This window comes from Toxotes jaculatrix, chromosome 21, assembly GCF_017976425.1.
Source record: "Toxotes jaculatrix isolate fToxJac2 chromosome 21, fToxJac2.pri, whole genome shotgun sequence".
Classification (NCBI taxonomy): Eukaryota; Metazoa; Chordata; class Actinopteri; family Toxotidae; genus Toxotes; species Toxotes jaculatrix.
Window position 1 is genome coordinate 20,597,995 of NC_054414.1, and position 21,154 is coordinate 20,619,148.

The 21,154-nt window shown below is 49.4% G+C and overlaps 1 long non-coding RNA gene across 2 annotated transcripts in view; it reads right to left on the reverse strand.

Moving 5' to 3' along the window:
* LOC121201546 overlaps positions 1 to 20,830 on the reverse strand; it is a 31,734-nt gene extending 10,904 nt beyond the window's left edge. Inside the window, exons 1-10 of one of the 2 annotated variants that reach the window (XR_005896683.1) lie at positions 20,531 to 20,830; positions 18,386 to 18,511; positions 15,642 to 15,712; positions 14,101 to 14,210; positions 13,861 to 14,004; positions 8,640 to 9,066; positions 8,067 to 8,192; positions 7,711 to 7,860; positions 1,725 to 2,237; positions 258 to 492 (exon numbers count right to left, since the gene is read on the reverse strand). This is a non-coding gene — a long non-coding RNA (uncharacterized LOC121201546). Of the gene's footprint in view, positions 1 to 257; positions 493 to 1,724; positions 2,238 to 7,710; positions 7,874 to 8,066; positions 8,193 to 8,639; positions 9,067 to 13,860; positions 14,005 to 14,100; positions 14,211 to 15,641; positions 15,713 to 18,385; positions 18,512 to 20,530 lie in introns of both variants that reach the window. The other variant, XR_005896682.1, reaches the window with a different exon arrangement.
* Positions 20,831 to 21,154: the final 324 nt, after the last annotated feature.

Below are 21,154 nucleotides of genomic sequence, written 5' to 3' on the forward strand. Positions count from 1 at the left end.
CCCCCCCCCCCCTTTCTCTCTCTTCTTTTATTCCACTCATTTTCACATTTACGTCTTCCCCCTCTCCTGGGAGGGACGGCAGATTGCTTTTCTCACCCTGCTGCTCTAAATGTCATTTTCCTGAGAGCGGGACGCCGGGTGAGACTGAGGAAGACGAGAGGGAGTGGTAGAGAGACAGAGACGCAGAGAGAGGGAGCGAGAATCAGAAACACGTCGAGGTTTTGATCCAAATGTTTGTCAGGTTTGATGAGAGTCACCTGTCAGGTCCGTCCACGTCTTCAGGTTCGGAAGAATAAAGGTTTGAACCGGCCCTCGGTCACAGAGCAGAGACGCTCAGCCGAGCCCGGACACAGAGCCCTCCGACAGGAAGCAGAGGGACGGGACACAGGAAGCTCCATCAGTCCCAGAACTACAGGCCGCCGCACGAAGACGCCACGCAACCTGCTGACATCACACTGAGATCTGTGGTTGGTGTGACGTGTGTGGTTGTTCCTGCACACACACACGCACACACATACACACACAGACACGCACACACACGCACACACACGCACACACACGCACACACACACACACACACAGTATTATAATCATATATATGATAATAATCAGTAACAGCACTCGTACAGTAGCAGTACAGTGGTTGTGCTGTTTTGGCTGCAGAGTTGTTCTGTTGCTGAACACCAGGGGGAGCTCTGGCCCTTTTCTGCTTCAAACACACACACAGCTCTCACACTTTAGAGGAAAAAGACCCCCCCCCCCCCCCCCCCCCCCCAGAGACTGCGAACACTCAGACAGCAGCATCTCTTTGTTTGCAGTTTGCTGCTCTGTAACATGAACATAGCTCCACTCTGCTGCACTCTCTCCTCTGTTACATCTTCCATATGTTACACTCTTTCATTCATACGTTCACTTATCGTCAGAGTGAGTGAACTGATTAATGTTTTAAATATTTTTCTTTTTCTGTTGTTGTGTGTTTGTGACTTCACTGATTCCACACAGAGAAATGACCGAGTATCGTGTTGGAAACGTGAAGCGTTCGGAGTCAGAGTCCCGTCCTGTCCCTCAGTCTGCTGAGGGACAGGAACATGGACGTCACTCAGCCTGAGTCTTTCTGCTCCTCAACTATCACAATAAAAACCTAATAAAATCAACTTTACTGTCAGGTTGCTTTTTATTTTCTTATGTTTTTTATTTTTTTAAGATACAGCAATTCAATGGTATGACATTTGTGCAAGTTTACTGTGTGTGTGTGTGTGTGTGTGCACACTACCGGGTGATAATTGGTTAAAACACACACACACACACACACACACACACGCTGGTTAAATTAGCGCTTTGTCTCTGAAACTGTTTCCTGTTGCCGGGTGGCGATGATGATGATGATAAGTTGTTACCATGGTAATTACTGAAGCAGAACAGCCAAAAGACAGGCGGGGTCACAAAGGTCAACCATCACTGACCCCCCCCCCCGTCCCCCCACCAACTCCCCAGACTTCAGTTTTTCCTCCTTTTGCCTGTTTTTTCTTCTTCGTTGGTTCATTAAAGAACACAGACGCTGTCCCACAGCAGCCGGCTGTCTCTGAGCTCCTATTGGACGGCCACTGTGTCCCGTCCAATCAGAGCCCAGCCTGAGTTTTACATAAAAACATATTTTCTTGCAAGAGCTGCCCGTGAGATCACATGATGTGTGAGATCACATGATGTGAACAGGTGAGTCTTACCTGCAGAGGACGGCTGGTGAGCTGACAGGAAGCAGAGCCAGTCAGACAGACGGATGAGATGATCCACAGGTGAGACCAGGTGAAGACATCTGTTGCTGTGTCCTCGATGATGTTGTTGACGTCGTCTTCGTGTCCCCTCTCGTCCTGACATCTGCCTTTGCTCCAGCTTTCTTTTCCTTTGCTTCTTTTCCCACTGCTCTTTGACTAACTCTTCCTCTTCTCCAAGTCCAGAGTCACGTCCTCTCCGACAGTTACTGTCCTTCATTAGCGTGTGTCTGTGTAATGAATTCACTCGCTGACCCCTCCCCCATCATGGCCGCACTGTAGGTCAGCAGCAGTCCGTTCTCATTCCTGAGCAAACAGGTAAGTCGGTGAACGACTGTCCACGGTCTGTCCTCCTAACCTGTTTAAATTTCAGCTCACTGTCGAGGACGTACAGCCGCGACCTGCCGTGACCTCACGTGTTCCTCCTCAAACACGTGACACGGAGAAAACCTGCGACTGCTCTGAGTGCTGAGAGTGAAGACACATGTTTGAAGACATTACTGTCCAGTCGGGGAGACAGAAACATGAGAGACAGAAACCAAATGCAGACAGTCCAAAGTTCTTTATCAAACTAAAAGTCACAGCAGAATCTGTGGCCACGACATGTAACCAGCAGGAAGAGCACAGACCACGGTGAGAGCACGGGCAGGTACACAGAACAGCCAGGCTTATATACACACAGGAAGTCACACACAGGAAGTCACACGCAGGAAGTCACACGCAGGAAGCCACACGCAGGAAGCCACACGCAGGAAGCCACACGCAGGAAGCCACACGCAGGAAGTCACACGCAGGAAGTCACACGCAGGAAGTCACACGCAGGAAGTCACTACAGCGAAACTCAAGAAACTAAGAGTCCGATAAGTGAGGAAACTCTGAGACTGATCATGACAGTTACACCGTTGGTGGGACGTTACAGGGATGTCTCTCTGCTCTGTCTGTGTCTCTGGGAATGTCCTGCCTGCTATGGCCTGTGGACACGTCTGCCAACGTAGACTGAGCCTGAACGTTCAGGTTCAGCTATTCTACAGTTCCTCACAGATAAATCTGATCAGTGTGAACAGCCTCAGTCAGAACCGTTCACTTCACACACACACACACACACACCAGCTGAGCTGAGCTGTGTGTGTGTGTGTGTGTGCGTGAGTGTGTGTGTGAGTGTGTGTGTGTGAGTGGCCATATATCTGAGCTAATGGGAGCTCTCTGACATAAATTCACCTCTAACAGACGTTTTAATGCAGTGAGGCAGCAGCTGCAATATGAAGCTGTAATAGACCGAACACACACACACACACACACACACACACACACACACACACACAGTAAATCAGATGTGATGATGATGGAGACAGACTGATGCGTCTCTGAATGTGAGTGGACGTCGTCTAAATGACATTTTCTTGCTCAGAGGCTCCTCAGCAGCTTCCTGCTGCTGATGGTATTATTGTAATTTCCTTCTGTTTGGTCTCCCTCCCCCTGAGCCTGAGCCTGAACCTGAGCCTGAACCTGAGCCTGAGCCTGTGCCTGAACCTGAGCCTGAACCTGTGCCTGAACCTGAGCCTGAACCTGAGCCTGAACCTGTGTCTGAACCTGAGCCTGAACCTGTGCCTGAGCCTGAACCTGTGTCTGAACCTGAGCCTGTGTCTGAACCTGAGCCTGAACCTGAGCCTGAGCCTGAACCTGAGCCTGAGCCTGAACCTGTGTCTGAACCTGAGCCTGAACCTGTGCCTGAACCTGAGCCTGAACCTGAGCCTGTGCCTGAGCCTGAACCTGAGCCTGAGCCTGAACCTGTGTCTGAACCTGAGCCTGAACCTGTGCCTGAACCTGTGTCTGAACCTGAGCCTGAACCTGAGCCTGTGCCTGAACCTGTGCCTGAACCTGTGCCTGAACCTGAGCCTGAACCTGTGCCTGAACCTGAGCCTGAACCTGTGTCTGAACCTGAGCCTGAACCTGTGCCTGAACCTGTGTCTGAGCCTGTGCCTGAACCTGAGCCTGTGCCTGAACCTGTGCCTGAACCTGTGTCTGAGCCTGTGCCTGAACCTGAGCCTGAACCTGTGCCTGAACCTGAGCCTGTGCCTGAGCCTGTGCCTGAACCTGTGCCTGAACCTGAGCCTGAACCTGTGCCTGAACCTGAGCCTGAACCTGAGCCTGAACCTGTGTCTGAACCTGAGCCTGAACCTGTGCCTGAACCTGTGTCTGAGCCTGTGCCTGAACCTGAGCCTGTGCCTGAACCTGTGCCTGAACCTGTGCCTGAACCTGAGCCTGAACCTGTGTCTGAACCTGAGCCTGAACCTGAGCCCGTGCCTGAGCCTGAACCTGAGCCTGAGCCTGAACCTGTGTCTGAACCTGAGCCTGAACCTGTGCCTGAACCTGTGTCTGAACCTGAGCCTGAACCTGTGCCTGAACCTGTGTCTGAACCTGAGCCTGAACCTGTGTCTGAACTTGAGCCTGAACCTGAGCCTGTGCCTGAACCTGAGCCTGAGCCTGAACCTGAGCCTGAACCTGAACCTGAGCCTGAACCTGAGCCTGTGCCTGAACCTGTGTCTGAACCTGAGCCTGAACCTGAGCCTGTGCCTGAACCTGAGCCTGAACCTGAGCCTGTGCCTGAACCTGTGCCTGAGCCTGAGCCTGTGCCTGAGCCTGTGCCTGAGCCTGAACCTGAGACTGTGCCTGAACCTGAGCCTGAGCCTGAGCCTGAACCTGAGCCTGAGCCTGAACCTGAGCCTGTGCCTGAACCTGTGTCTGAACCTGAACCTGAGCCTGTGCCTGAACCTGTGTCTGAACCTGAGCCTGAACCTGAGCCTGAACCTGTGCCTGAACCTGAGCCTGAACCTGAGCCTGAACCTGTGCCTGAACCTGAGCCTGAACCTGAGCCTGAACCTGTGCCTGAACCTGAGCCTGAACCTGAGCCTGAACCTGTGCCTGAACCTGAGCCTGAACCTGAGCCTGAACCTGTGTCTGAACCTGAGCCTGAACCTGTGCCTGAACCTGTGTCTGAGCCTGTGCCTGAGCCTGAGCCTGAACCTGTGCCTGAACCTGTGCCTGAACCTGAGCCTGAACCTGTGTCTGAACCTGAGCCTGAACCTGAGCCCGTGCCTGAGCCTGAACCTGAGCCTGAGCCTGAACCTGTGTCTGAACCTGAGCCTGAACCTGTGCCTGAACCTGTGTCTGAACCTGAGCCTGAACCTGTGCCTGAACCTGTGTCTGAACCTGAGCCTGAACCTGTGTCTGAACTTGAGCCTGAACCTGAGCCTGTGCCTGAACCTGAGCCTGAGCCTGAACCTGAACCTGAGCCTGAACCTGAACCTGAGCCTGAACCTGAGCCTGTGCCTGAACCTGTGTCTGAACCCGAGCCTGAACCTGAGCCTGAGCCTGTGCCTGAACCTGAGCCTGAGCCTGAACCTGAGCCTGAGCCTGTGCCTGAACCTGTGCCTGAGCCTGAGCCTGTGCCTGAGCCTGAACCTGAGCCTGTGCCTGAACCTGAGCCTGAGCCTGAGCCTGAACCTGAGCCTGAGCCTGAACCTGTGTCTGAACCTGAGCCTGAACCTGTGCCTGAACCTGTGTCTGAACCTGAGCCTGAACCTGAGCCTGTGCCTGAACCTGTGCCTGAACCTGAGCCTGAACCTGTGCCTGAACCTGAGCCTGAACCTGAGCCTGAACCTGTGTCTGAACCTGAGCCTGAACCTGTGCCTGAACCTGTGTCTGAGCCTGTGCCTGAACCTGAGCCTGTGCCTGAACCTGTGCCTGAACCTGTGTCTGAGCCTGTGCCTGAACCTGAGCCTGAACCTGTGCCTGAACCTGAGCCTGTGCCTGAACCTGTGCCTGAACCTGTGCCTGAACCTGAGCCTGAACCTGAGCCTGAACCTGAGCCTGAACCTGTGTCTGAACCTGAGCCTGAACCTGTGCCTGAACCTGTGTCTGAGCCTGTGCCTGAACCTGAGCCTGAACCTGTGCCTGAACCTGAGCCTGAACCTGTGTCTGAACCTGAGCCTGAACCTGAGCCCGTGCCTGAGCCTGAACCTGAGCCTGAGCCTGAACCTGTGTCTGAACCTGAGCCTGAACCTGTGCCTGAGCCTGTGTCTGAACCTGAGCCTGAACCTGTGCCTGAACCTGTGTCTGAACCTGAGCCTGAACCTGTGTCTGAACTTGAGCCTGAACCTGAGCCTGTGCCTGAACCTGAACCTGAGCCTGAACCTGAGCCTGTGCCTGAACCTGTGTCTGAACCTGAGCCTGAACCTGAGCCTGTGCCTGAGCCTGAGCCTGTGCCTGAGCCTGTGCCTGAGCCTGAACCTGAGCCTGTGCCTGAACCTGAGCCTGAGCCTGAGCCTGAACCTGAGCCTGAGCCTGAGCCTGAACCTGAGCCTGAACCTGTGCCTGAACCTGAGCCTGAACCTGTGCCTGAACCTGTGTCTGAACCTGAGCCTGAACCTGTGTCTGAACCTGAGCCTGAACCTGTGTCTGAACTTGAGCCTGAACCTGAGCCTGTGCCTGAACCTGAGCCTGAACCTGTGCCTGAACCTGAGCCTGAACCTGTGCCTGAACCTGAGCCTGAACCTGTGCCTGAACCTGTGTCTGAACCTGAGCCTGAACCTGTGTCTGAACCTGAGCCTGAACCTGTGTCTGAACTTGAGCCTGAACCTGAGCCTGTGCCTGAACCTGAGCCTGAACCTGAGCCTGAACCTGAGCCTGTGCCTGAACCTGTGTCTGAACCTGAGCCTGAACCTGAGCCTGAGCCTGAACCTGAGCCTGAGCCTGTGCCTGAACCTGTGCCTGAGCCTGAGCCTGTGCCTGAGCCTGTGCCTGAGCCTGAACCTGAGCCTGTGCCTGAACCTGAGCCTGAGCCTGAGCCTGAACCTGAGCCTGAGCCTGAACCTGAGCCTGAACCTGAACCTGAGCCTGTGCCTGAACCTGTGTCTGAACCTGAACCTGAGCCTGTGCCTGAACCTGTGTCTGAACCTGAACCTGAGCCTGTGCCTGAACCTGTGTCTGAACCTGAGCCTGAACCTGAGCCTGAACCTGTGCCTGAACCTGAACCTGAGCCTGTGCCTGAACCTGAGCCTGAACCTGAGCCTGAACCTGTGCCTGAACCTGAGCCTGAACCTGAGCCTGAACCTGTGCCTGAACCTGAGCCTGAACCTGAGCCTGAACCGTCTCAGTCATATGGTCTCTCTCCGACACTCAGACACACTGAGCACCACCCATACACACTTGTGTGTAAACTGTGCTGTGTGTTCAATGAGGTAAAGAGCAGAAGAAGAAACGCTAAAGCAAACACACCTGTCTCTCTCTGTCCATTGCTTCTCTGTGTCTCTCACCCTCAGATCTCTCTCTCTCTCATAAAACCCTGAAAGTTGTCTCAGTGTCACTCCACATTTTACTTTCTCTGCTTTTATTTCATTTGGTTTCTTTTTCGAAATCTATTTTTCATTCTCTGGTCTGTTTGAACTTTTTATTACCTGCTGAATTACCTGCTGAAAAAACAAGTTCCAGGTTTTAATATTCAGGAATATTTTATCACCTGAGTGTGAATCTGCTGCACACTGACATTTATTCAAGACCAGGAAATCTATCTGTCTGTCTGTCTATCTGTGACAGCAGGTGGAGGGGGCAGCATCAGCTGTCCAGAGATGTCCTTCATGAAAACTGCTCAGGACAATGTCCCGAAGCAGGTGTGGTTTAGGGACAACTCCTGTGAAAGTCATTGAGTGGCCCACCAGAGCCCAGGACAACAAGACACGGACAGAGAGACACGAACCCTGAGCATGAAAACAGGAACGCTGTTTCTGTCGTGGCTGTCGAATCAGAGGAGACACACAAACTAAACTGGAAGAATCAGAATCAGCTGATTTTCTGACACTTTCATCCACTGTGTGTGTGTGTGTGTGTGTGTGTGTGTGTGTGTGTGTGTGTGAGTGTGTGTGTGTGTGTTTCACTCCCACACCTCCGGCAGGTAAATTGGTGAGACTTCACCTCCCTCACCATCTTCCTCCCCCAGTCCTCCTCCCCTGTCCTGCGCTCTGATTGGCTGAACTCTGTTTGGACTGACACGTCTCCAGAGTGACAGATTGATGAGATGGACGGCTGCTAACGCCTGTATTAAACACCTCCACACACACACACACACACACACACACACACACACACACACACACACACACACATATAATAAAAAGCTTCACACCTAATTTACATGTTCAGGTTTGAAACCAGAGAAACAAAAAACTGGACCAAACCAGTTTAACCACCCACACTGCAATTATTATTATTATTATAACAATTCAGATCAGACAGACTCACTGGACCGTGGCCCGTCCTGGGTCTTCTTCTTCTACTCTCATGGCTGTCCTGGATCTGGGTCTTTGTCCTCCAGGAGTCCTGGTGGCCCCTCGTCTCTCTCTGTCCCTCAGCTCTGCCTAAAGTGTCCTGATAAAACAGACAGAGTGAGACCTCCTCTGGTAGTCTGTGCTGTCCTGACCACCGCTGACTCTGTGTGTGTGTGTGTGTGCGCTCTCTGTGATCTCCGTCATGTTTAATGAGGGGGTGTAACCTCTCTCTGTCTCCACCTGTGGTGCGTTCAGGCGTGTCAGATCAAACACGCTCTACGTGTAAACCATGCAAGCTGTGAAATGTCATCAGTTTCACACAGAGTTCCTGTGCTGTCTGAGCTAATGAACGGATGTTAGTCCATCCAGGTGGAAAACTGTCTGACACCGAGTGTGTGTGTGAGTGTGTGTGTGCGTGTTAACCTGTTGTAACAGCAGCCATTAGCTCTGCCAGCTCTCTGACACTGTTAACACTCGTCTGTGTGGTTCATCTTCACACCTGATGCACGTTAAAGGACAAGTCCACACAGTTTTCAGTGGGTCTAACCTGCGGTTGTGTGTTCCACACAGTTCAGTGGACTCAGCCCGGGTTTCCTGGACACTGACGGCAGCAGATGCAGTGAACTACAGTTCAGTTCAGTGAGAGATCTTTGCTCTGACCGAGCACAGGATTGTTTACCGAGCGTCACGTGGTTCCTGAGGCCGTTCCTGATGGTTCAGGTCCAGAGTCCAGAGGTTTGACTGTGCTGGAGGAAAAGCTGAGAGTCTGTGGTGTGTTCATGGTCCTGTCCACAGCTCTGGAGGAAATTAGTAGCGATGTGTGTGGGACAGTTTCTGTTGCACTCAAGAGCGTTTGTAGCACAGATCAGGACAAGTTTGACTTTTATTTCAGCAGCGTCTCTGCAGCGACTCAGCAGACTGACTGTCTTCGTGTGCAGAGTAAATCCAGTCAGACGTGTAGAACCACACTCAGCCTGCATGTGAAGACAAACACACACAGACACATGATGAAATATTAACACGTGTCATATGTTTTAAAAACACTTCAGATCAGAACGAAGCCGCAGTCACTTTAACATCACAATGTAATGTTACTGACACACTCTGATCCATTATTAACACGTGTCATGTTAGACACACACACACACACACACACGCACGCACGCACGCACGCACGCACGCACGCACACACACACACACGCACACACACACACACACACACACACGCACACACACACAGGCTTTCAGAAACACCCCATAATAATTTATCTTGAATAAAATATTGATCTGTTTTTAATATTTATTCTGGCTTTTAGGTGCCTGCATCTCTGCCTGCCCAGCTGGAACACACACACACACACACACACACACACACACACACACACACACACGTTTATATAAAAATTTAACAAAACGACAGAATCAAAATGTTCTTCCCAAAGCTGTTTAACTTTTAACACAAACCAATGACAAAAAGTGCTAAAAGGCTCCAGCACACACACACACACGCACACACACTGTGTGTGTGTGTGTCATTGCTGTACATCATCCATCTGATGGTTTAAATGGATGACAGTCTGTTCATGTTTATTTCACCAGCAGCATCAGCTCTGGTCAGGACGTGATGTCTTTAATTAAACAAACATGAACTTTGACATTTTACAGATTAACTTTCAGAAAATAGATTTTCCATCTAAACGTCTGAGTTGGAATCTTTGAGGGCTGATTTGGACATCGCTCATCATCTGGGACTCTGCTGCTTTTAAATATTCCAACACTGTAAATTTGTCTTTCTGCTCCTAAAAGCTTCGTCAAAGCTCAGCGACACGTCAACGCGTTCGGTGAAACTCCAGCTCACGGTGTCTCAGAATCAGGGACAGACCGCACTAAGATGAAATCATCTTCGCTCTGTATTTTACCTGACTTTATTTTACTGTCCAGGTAACTTCCTGTCTACCTCAGGTAACATTTATCCCCTCCTGTCAGTGATCCACCCGGCAACCACTTCTGTCATCAACCTGGCATTTACCTGGTCACATAACGCACCACCAGGATGACATGCCTGCGGAGAGTGTGTGGTAAGCACAGGGGGAAGCTCAGGGCCTGGTTTACCTGCTGCTGAAAAGGTTCCTCAGTTTGTTAAAAACTATTTTCAAACCCACGTCTTCACAAAAGTCTCAGAGAGAAGAAGGAGACAAATGAACCACAATGACAGTGAAGTACTAACAGTGCTGCAGTAAACTGGACGAGTGTTTCAGGTTTAAAGTCACAAAGCAGCAACTTTCAAGAAGTTTCTTCAACTTCACGTTAAAGACGAGAGAGACAGGCGATGAGAACCAGCAGGAGGACAGTGGGATGCCTCCTCCTCTCCTCTCACCTCCTGACACGTGATTACACCGCCACTGATGGTGTTGCTATGGTGATAATTAACACTAATCACCAGAGGATTGTTATCACCATGGCAACAAGAAGAGCAGCAGAGGTTGTGGGATGGATGGGATGGAGGGGGAGGCCCATTTAAAATCATCGGACACTAGGGAAAGGGGGGAGGGGGAGGGGGGGTGTTTAATATTCAGAGAATTACAGTTTCAGCAGGAAATGAGAATGATGGGGGTGTGTGTGTATGTGGAGCATTAGCATTAGCATTACATCCCTGTGCTGGGGAGAGAGAGGGGAGAGAGAGGGGAGAGAGAGGGGGGAGGGGGGGAGAGGGGAGAGAGAGGGGAGAGGGGGGGGGGGGGGGGAGAGGGGGGAGAGAGAGGGGAGAGAGGGGGGGGGGAGAGGGGAGAGAGAGGGGAGAGAGAGGGGAGAGAGAGGGGGAGAGAGAGGGGGGGAGAGGGGGGAGAGGGGAGAGAGAGGGGGGGAGGGGGGGGAGAGGGGGGAGAGGGGAGAGAGAAGGGAGAGAGGGGAGAGAGGGGGGAGGGGGGGAGAGGGGGGAGAGGGGAGAGAGAAGGGAGAGAGGGGAGAGAGGGGGGAGGGGGGGGAGAGGGGAGAGAGAGGGGAGAGAGGGAGCAGGTCATGGAAAAGTTCTGCAGCCTCTTCCTCTGATTTCTAAGTGGATCTCTGGAGTTTTATTCTGGAGGGACATCAGAGATAATGACATCCACAGGAAGTGATGTCACACTGAGTAATATCTGTGGGTTCAGGTCAGGCTCAGTGTCGTCTCTGAGCTGTGGGTCATGGTCCAAACACAACCTGTTTACCTGCACGGACACAACAGGACGCTCCACACAGACATTTAATATGAATACACAACAACAACAACAACAGAAACAACAGCAGCAGCAACAGCAACAGCAACAACAACAACAGCAACAGCAACAGCAACAGCAACAGCAACAGCAACAACAACAGCAACAGCAACAACAACAGCAACAGCAACAGCAACAACAACAACAGCAACAGCAACAGCAACAAAAACAGCAACAGCAACAGCAACAAATCTTTCTCTTGAAAAAGTGAAAATTAATTTTCTGAACAGCATCACTCTATACACACACACACACACACACACACACACACACACACACAGTATGATAACTGACTGAGCTGTAAGTGTCTCACACACTCAAATAAGATGAGGTCACGACCTCAAACTCTCACATCACAGCTTTGTCCCACTGGACACACTTCACATCTGAGTGTGTGTGTGTGTGTGTTACTGTGTGTGTGTGTGTGTGTGATAGCTTAGCAGCAGTGAGGTTGGTGGTAATTACAGTCAGGTGGTGTCTGCAGCAGCAGAGAGAATGTGAATATGACTCCAGACAAACACTGCGTGTGTGTGTGGTTTGACCTTTGACCTCCTCACCATCAGCTGCTCCAGTGTGTGTGCTGATACAGTCATTAAAGGAGCAGTCTGTCATTTTGTTGTGTTCATCTGATCTGAGGTCTGTGCAGAGAGCAGGGAGCAACCACAGGGTCAGTGTGTGTCCCCTCACACAGACCTCAGATCAGATCACACTCTGCTTCAGGCTTTATTCTGTTCACTGACCAACCCATTTCTGTCTGAGTGCAGGAGACCAGGTGAGACCAGGTGAGACCAGGTGAGACCAGTCCACATCCACAGTAACTCATTCATAAAGAGAACGACAACCACTACAGTTACAGTCAGTCCAGTTCTGCACTGAAGGTCAGTTCGTCTCCTTCACATGAAACTCACGATCAGCTTAAAATATATCAATATCATTATAGATCAGTGCCGACGGACCAGTGATGTCAGCACTGACCAGTGATGTCAGTATTGATCAGTGATGTCAGTATTGATCAGTGATGTCAGTATTGATTAGAGAACCATCAGTATTTTTAAACCAGCTGTGACATTAAACAGCTGCTGATGTGTTAATGTCTGTGACAAAATGACTGATACCACTTCAATCAACTGCAATAATCACAGTGTGTGTGTGTGTGTTACAGTGTGTGTGTGTGTGTGTGTGTTACAGTGTGTGTGTGTTACAGTGTGTGTGTGTGTGTGCTACAGTGTGTGTGTGTGTGTTACAGTGTGTTACAGTGTGTGTGCGTTACAGTGTGTGTGTGTGTTACAGTGTGTGTGTGTTACAGTGTGTGTGTGTTACAGTGTGTGTGTTACAGTGTGTGTGTGTGTGTTACAGTGTGTTACAGTGTGTGTGCGTTACCGTGTGTGTGTGTGTGTGTTACAGTGTGTGTGTGTGTGTGTACTGTCCTGGATGAAATGTTGAAGCATTAACAGTGAGCTAAACTCTGACTCATGATGGCGTGTCCTTGCAGTAGTTGGCCGGTTTATCAAACATCCCTGACGCTGCTCTGAACAGAGTGAAACTAAAAATAACAAGAAAACACACACTGCCATTCGATGTGTGTGCTGAGCAACACTGCAGGAAAAACTCTATTCAGAAGATCAACACACGTCAGCATCAACAGTTAATGATCTGCTCCTGACAGCATGACAAGAGTAGTTTAGCTTTAGCATCATAACCATGTCTCTGCTCTCCAAACTCCATTATACATGAACATACTGTAATGAAGTGAGTGTATAAACGTGCACACACACTCTGCTGGAGTTATACAAAGTCCGGTTTCATTATTAGAGAACGTGAGCTGTCTCTCATCACAACTTCTATTCACTTTAACATCGGGTTCTACTGGCGTCTGTGGCGTACTCCCACATCCGACAAGCGTCAAAATAAAAGTGTGTGTTTCAAAATAACAGTCTCTACTTAAATGAACAAAAAATGAGTCTCAAAGGCAGAACAGTGTGTGTGTGTGTGTTACAGTGTGTGCGTATGTGTGTGTGTTACAGTGTGTGTGTGTCCACGTAGACAGTGTTGAAGGGAATAACTGCAGAAAGAAAAGAGTCGTCCATCTCTGAATACTGATGATATTCAACTGTCTGCTCCAACTCCCCTGACACACACACACACACACACACACACACACACACACACACACACACACACAGTAACACACTCTCAGAGATGATTGGTATTCCTGTCAGAGGAGGATGATGGTGAAGACTGACAGTCATCCATTTACATCTCTGTCTGTCTGTGTGTCGACCTGTCTGCCTGTCAGAGGACCGTGTTCCACACACACACACACACACACACACAGTAACACACAGTAACACAGACAGACAGACAGGTAAAAGGAGTGTGAGGACGTTTTGACTGACGGTTTGACATTCAGTCAGCTGTCAGGATCTTTGGTGAAGACGAGGTGATGAGGGCCAGATAATGGAACCTACACACACAGTAACACACACACACACACACACAGTGCTGGGTTCCAGTTACCTCAGACTTCATCAGCCTTTCATGTGCAGAGTGAAGGAGAAGTTGTGTCCTGAGCGTTTCCCTCCATCAGCTGCTCCTCAGACGGCGTCAGCTTCAACGTGTCACAGCAGTTCAGAGGGAACTGCTCCTTTAAATGTCCTCAGCCTGCAGCAGACAGGGACACACACACTCAGGCTGGATGTCAGACACAGCAGAGTTCATTATGTGAGGACCAATAATTTCAAACTAAATTGGACAAACCCTGAAGAGACACTGCTGTGAGGACTTTGTGGCTCACGGTCGGCTCACGGTCAGTTCACCTTTCTGGTCGTCTTTATCTCGAACAGGTCGCGGTTCATTCCTGTAAAATCCTGTGTGGATTAAGCAGAGACTTTTATTTTGGAGGAACAGGTTGACCTGTCCAGTGTTGTAGTTCCTCGATGTTCCCAAAGTGTTGCTCGTATGTTTTCATGGAGCATTTTACAGACTCTGACATGTGAAGTCCACGTGCTCATCACGCAGGCTGACGTCCAATCAGCTGAAGATAAAGGAACTCAAACCATCAACCAACCAGCAGCTTCGCTCAGACACTGGGAGGAAACGCAGGAACGCTGAGGTGAGTGCTCCACCTCAGGCCAGGTCTCACAGAACCAGAACCAGAACCGGGTTCTCACCTCATTCAGATGAATGACTGAGCTGTGTTTTTTTCACACAGGCCTGAAGTCAGTCTGAATGTGGTCTAACTGCTGCTGAACACACACACACACACACACACACACACACACACACACACACACACACACACACACACACACACACACACACACAGAGCTGTTGGCTGTTGAAGCCTTATTATCAGAGTTTGTCTTCTCTGTTTCATTAAACAGTTTCCTATGGCAAAGATCACACACACACACACACACACACACACACAGAAACATACTAATTAATACTAAAACTGACACACACTTTCTCTCTCTCTGTTGATCTGTCCAGTGTCTCAGTGCTCGCTCGCCCTCTGCCTGCCTAATTGCCTCGATGGCTGACATCATTACACTGAAGTGTGTGTGCGTTACAGTGTGTGTGTGTGTGTGATGAAGTGAGTCTTCTCTTAATTAGCCTCCTCTTCTCTCTCTCACCTCCTGCAGAGCTCTTTGATTAAACCGGTTTACATGTTAACACTGTGATCATCTCACACACACACACACACAGACACACACACACACACAGACACAGACACACACACACGCTGCAGAGCGACTTCAGAGACGGGTGATGAGATTATTAATGTCTGAAATAAGGCGAGAAGCAGCAGCACGTTCAAACCGTGAACAGGAAACAGGAAACAGTTTCCAGTTTAAACCCTGTTACGTTTCAGTGCTTCAGTCCTGAACTTTAATCTGGTTTCATGGTGTTTGTGTTTGTGTTCGGTGTGAAATCCGGATCAGAGCCGACGGGTACAGACCCAGTTTGACTCTGCGACGTCGTTCACATCAGTGTGTTCACGTGTTTATTCCACACGTCCAAAACAATCTGTGGCCTCTCACTGTGCGTGTAGCATGTTGCTAACAGCCGTTAGCGTGTTGTCATTGTTTACACATGGGGTCTGCGTGTAAATAAATGGGTTTCTGTGGCAGCCAGCTAATGAGGCTAATTAAAGGAACGTCGCTGCCGAGCCACCCTTGCTCAGAGATGACAGCCATAGGAAACAGTTATACACACACACACGCACACACACACACACACACACAGCGCTCGTCAGCTCAGAAAATGTTTGTGAAAATAGGAAGTTCTGGTTTTACCTGGAGGTGAACTGCAGGTCACAGGTCACAGGTCAGACTGGTCAGACTGGTCAGAGCGTAACACTGTCGTCCTGTCATCAGAAATAACAGTAACACAGATAAACATTAAAAACAAAGGACCATGTTTGTTGTTGGCAGCGTCGCTGAGTCTTTGTTTGTAGAAACTTTTACTGTAACAGCTGTTACTCTGCAGTTTCACTGGTCAGTGTGAGAAACACATTCAGTGGGATCACAGCTCACACTCATAACATCACTGCAGGTGAAGCCGAAGTTCCACAGTAAATAATAAAGAACAACAATGTTAATGTGAATAAAGAAGCCAGACGTAACGTCTGAGGTCCAGTGAATGGAAGTCAATACAACGTCCTGACAAGGATAGCTGAGCAGACGCACGTGTGTGTGTGTTCATTAGCACCTATTAGCCTCAGAGCTCACTGAGTCGAGCTGAGAAAACGCCGACAGTCACACTTTTTTTGGTTTCTCACACACACACTGCTCATTTTATTCCTGCTCGTGTGCTTTCTGCTTCACACACACACACACACACACACAGTGATGTCGGGGTTAAACAGTGTGTGGACTGGTTTCTCTAAAAGATCCATTAGTGTCAGATTATTAACGAGTCCTGAATATTATCAGTGAATTTATTAACGAGACGATGGCTGCTGCTGTTAGCACCTGTCAGACCCCACTTCCTGTCTGTCTGTCGTCACGGAGACGAGCGTCAGGTGTCAGGCTGAGAGCTGATTGGACGGCAGCTTTAATAGGTGGATGATTAATGGAAGTTAATGAAAGTCAGACTGGTTTCATACTGTTATTCTAATGTTTGTGTTTGACACATTTATTTCATTAAATTAGTTTTTTCTCTGATTCAGAATCTGAGTTTTTAAACAACAACAACAACAATAATAATAATGTTTGGAGTTGTACAGGTATGAGTCCTGAGCAAGAACTGACTCAGCTGCTGGAAACTACAGTTCATCAGGATCAGGACAGAGCACAGTGCTGCTGCCATTACACCACTCTGACCTCAGCATGACTGCTGTGTGACACACACACACAGTAACACACACAGTAACACACACACACACACACACAGGGTAATGACAGCATGTTGAGTGTAATGGACCTTTAATTGGCTCAGTTTGTCACATCTGCAACTGACTCTGTGTGTGTGTGATTTACAGTGTGTGTTTCTGTGTGTGTGTGTGTGTCAGGTTAAAATGAAGCCATTTATCATGCAGACGGACACATTTTATATACTGACTAACACTGCATCACAAACACACACACACACAGTCAGACACACACAGCCTGGAGGAAGTGGCGACTGTGGCGTTGCCGTGGCGATATGTGGAGGATGAGTGATGAAGCTCTCCAGGAGGAATCTCATTGTCTGGTTATGTCTCCATATCAGCTCTCTGTCGCCATAGTGACCACCATCCATCAGAACTTGAAGTTATATACGCCTCAGATCAGGAGCCCAGGAGCAAGGCAGCATGTCCTCGAATGACCCCTGACCCCAATAACTTCCACAGTTAGCACTGCATGTTGGGGGGAGTAGTGTGTAACTGTCTGGGACCATGTGGTGTTTCACTGTTCACAGACCGGGTCACAGACCGGGTCACAGACAGGGTCACAGACTGCTTCCAGTCGTCACTCAGACGTCTGAGGACAGGCTGTGAGACGCTGATGGAGCTGCTGTCCATTACAGACCACGTCGAGTCAAACAGCGTATTAACTCTGTAACAGCTCCCAGGCTCCGTACATCAGGACACCAGTGTGTTGTCCAGACCACCTGAGTGAGGGTGGCTTGTGATTGGCTGCTCTCAAACAGCTGATTTCATTCAGACACGTAAAGCTGAACTGAGACGAGCTGTGAGGCCTAATGAAGAAGGAACAGGTAACCATGGAAACCCCCCCCCCCCCCCCCCCCCCCTCCCCACGGGCTCTGGATGCAATCGTGGCGTCGGGCCGACGTTGGAGTTTTTCCTTATCAGCTTTATTGAAATAAAAACCTGTTATTGGACTGAAGATAAATCGTCTGGAGGTTTATTGGTGGTTATTGCTTCAGTTTTTATTCAAACCAGCAGAGTTTTTATTGGCTGCGGCCTCTGACTCCGCCTCCAACAGGACGCCTTTATTTGGTTAGCACATATTGACAGGATGCACATATTTGGTTATAAGATATTGACAACACGTCTGGATTCAGTTATAGACCCTGTGTGTGTGTGTGTGTGTGTGTGTGTGTGTGTGTGTGAGTGTGTGTGTGTGTGTGTTGTTCAGTTTAACAGGGAGCTTCTGTTTCCTTTAAAGTTCACACACAAAGAAAAACTCTGACTGCACTTTTTTACTGTTATCTATAGACAATACACACTCACACACTCACACACACACACACACACACAGATTCAATTAGTTCCTCTGTAGCAGACAGAAGCATAAACAGCTCTTGCTAACTGTCTGAACGCCGCCTCAGCAGAAACTAAACTGGGAACATCTCAATCCCCTGTAGGCCTCTGACACACACACACACACACACACACACACACACACAGGGCCACTCGCTCGCTGTCTGCTTCTGAACGTGCAAATTTGAGCCACCAATCAAACAATAATCAATAATCAGAAAAATAATGGAGGTGACACTCACAGCTGGAACATCTGCACAGGATGGAGCTGCCAGATGTCTCAGTTTCAAACCTCCATCTCTCCACACCTGTGTGTTATTTGTTCATGCTCACCTGTGTCAGCTGACGCTGTCCGTCCTCCAACCGAGGCTGAGATTCAGGGTCCAGAACCAGAACATGTAGATCAGCCTGGGTTCTGTACCGCATCCTGCGTCTGGTCTCCGAGTGGACAGCGCGTTGCTATGGTAACCAGAGATGTTTATGAGTGAGTGACTTTGGTTTGACGGCGTGAGAGTAAATGTCACCTCTGACACAGCTGCTGTTGTTTGGATGCAGAGCAGTGTGTGTTTAAAGCTTATTGACAAAGAAAGGAATCCGTCACACACACACACACACACACACACAGACACACAGACACACACACAGTTACACTCCTGACATTTGTCTTTCATCATCATGTAAAGGTCACCAGCCGGCCCTCTGCCAAACACACTGCTGCTTTATTAGCATCAGATTATCACTGTGTGTGTGTGTGTGTTGCTGACAGCTGAACCTGTGAAACACAGACTTTTATTTTCAAACAGGAAGTGTGTCCTGTGGGCGGGTCTTACAGAAACCAGTGGGTCTGGATCCTGGATCTTGGAGAGGAGGTGGATCACAGGCTCACGCCATCTTCATTCCTCTCTTCTCCTCCCCTCCTCCTCTTCCTACTCTCTTCTCCTTACTCTCCTCTTCCTCCTTTCTTCTCCTCCCCCCTCCTCTTCCACCCCTCTTCTCTTCCTCCTCCTCCTTTCATACTAACCTTGTTCTAAACTCTAACCTTCGTTTCATTTTCTCGTTTTTTTTCCCTCCTGGTTTCTTTTCATTTTTCCGTCTTCGCTGTTCAAACTGAATTTTACTCACGGTGGGGTGTGTGTGTCTGTGTGTGTTTTGTGTATTTGTGTGTGTGTGTAATATTCTGGCATGCGTTGCCGCGGTGACGGGTAATGGGAAATTGATTGTGACAAAACGACATTACAGACGGACATTTCCATAAGAGTTTATTTACGTCGTGTTTCCAGGGGGAACATCATCTCCCTTCATATTTGATTCTCCGTTGCCGTGGCGCTGATGTGATGCGGCAGGTTGTGGCGGTGGAGGTGGTCGCGGCCTCTAGGGGAATCGAACCTGCAGCGTTCGCTAACAAATGAACAGCTCTGCCAAACGGGCTGCAGTCATCTTTTCATTTAACCCGAGCGTCGCTCCCCGCCGCCCCGCACACACTCCATATCAAGAGTTAATTTCGTTCCCATGATTCCCTGCTTCATGGTAGCGCCGGGCGTTTGGTCGGCGGTTTATTGGCAGAAGTGAAGACGGCGACAGGCCACCACCGCACAGTAATTATGGCCGTAATAACCCAATGTTCTCCATGTAAATGTAAATGGTATGTATACATACTGACTCTCAGGTGCACAGGGCGAAGGAAGATGAGACAGACACAGGGGCTGATGGGTATTTGATTTGGATTTGTTTTTCCTGCGACTGTTTCTCGTTAACATCGGAGGGAAAATTCATTCCCGTCCAATCAGCTGCCGTTTGGAAGCTGAATGTGTTCCTGCAACTCCACAGAGACTCGGAGTTCGGAGTTTGTGAAGCAGCCGCAGAGACGAACTCTGCGAGCCAATCAGACGCAGTCGTCACTCTCACCTGACCTCAGCCTCTTCCTGTCTCAGCTCTAATGACACTGAAGGTCTCAGTGTAACGATCCGACACCTGCACAGGTAAAAACTAAAACTGTACCACCACTGAGTTTCCTTCACACGCCATCCAGACTCTCTCTCTCTCTCGTCCTGTTCCTATAATCTGATTGGACGGCTGCTCTTACTGTTTTTCAGTTATTAACTATTAACGAGCAGCTGAGCTCATTAATTATTAACATGGTGGCGAGTTCACGTTTTAATGGCAACGTTCTGTCAGAGAGCATCACATCACACACACACATACACACACACACACACACGCACACACACACACACACACGCACACACACACACACACACAGACACACACACACACAAACACACACACGCACACACACACACAGATTTATTAGAATAAATTAAGAATGGATGCTGCCTTCCTATTGGCCGCAGATTCACTAACGTTCAGTTATTCGTGAGGAGGCGGGGCTGATGCATCATTTACACAGATTGATTTGTGTGATTATTGAGACTGAATGAGACATAATGACCTGAATGATGGACTTAAACACACACACACCTCCTCCTCCTCGTCTTCGATCGTCTCTCCTCCGCTTTGTTATCCTTCATCGTCTCATGCGGTTCCTGGTGCTGTGTTCTTCAGCAAACACTCACGACGTTCTGTTTAAATCAAGAGAGAAAAGAAGAAAATGAGGAAATCTGAAGTAAATTTTTGGTGAAAAGGTAGAAAAGACTAGAAAAGGACACTCCCCCAGAGCCGGATCACACTGATGATGAGGGGACGTCTTCAGAGGAGGAGACTCCATAATTGGAGGGTTTGATTGGAGAGGGCGGGGCATCCACAGCAGAGGTGGTGAAAGGGGCGGGGCACAGATCTCCACGGTGCTGAAAAGACAGGTGAATGACATCAGAGAGAGAGAAGACTGTTACAGTCTGACAGCTCACAGGTGATTGGCTAAAGGTGAACGTGTCAGGCTGTGGTTGGATGAAGAGTGAGCTGGAAACAGGAAGACGGTCACTAAGCTTCATCGATGCACAGCGCCACCCAACCTGTGAGGACTTTCCTGTCACATGACCCACAGAGCGCGAGCTGTCAGTCAGTCAGAGAGAGAGGCTGCTGTTTTATTCATGCTGAACCTCGATCGTCCAATTTAGGTGAAAGAGACTGAAGTGGAGTCATTGA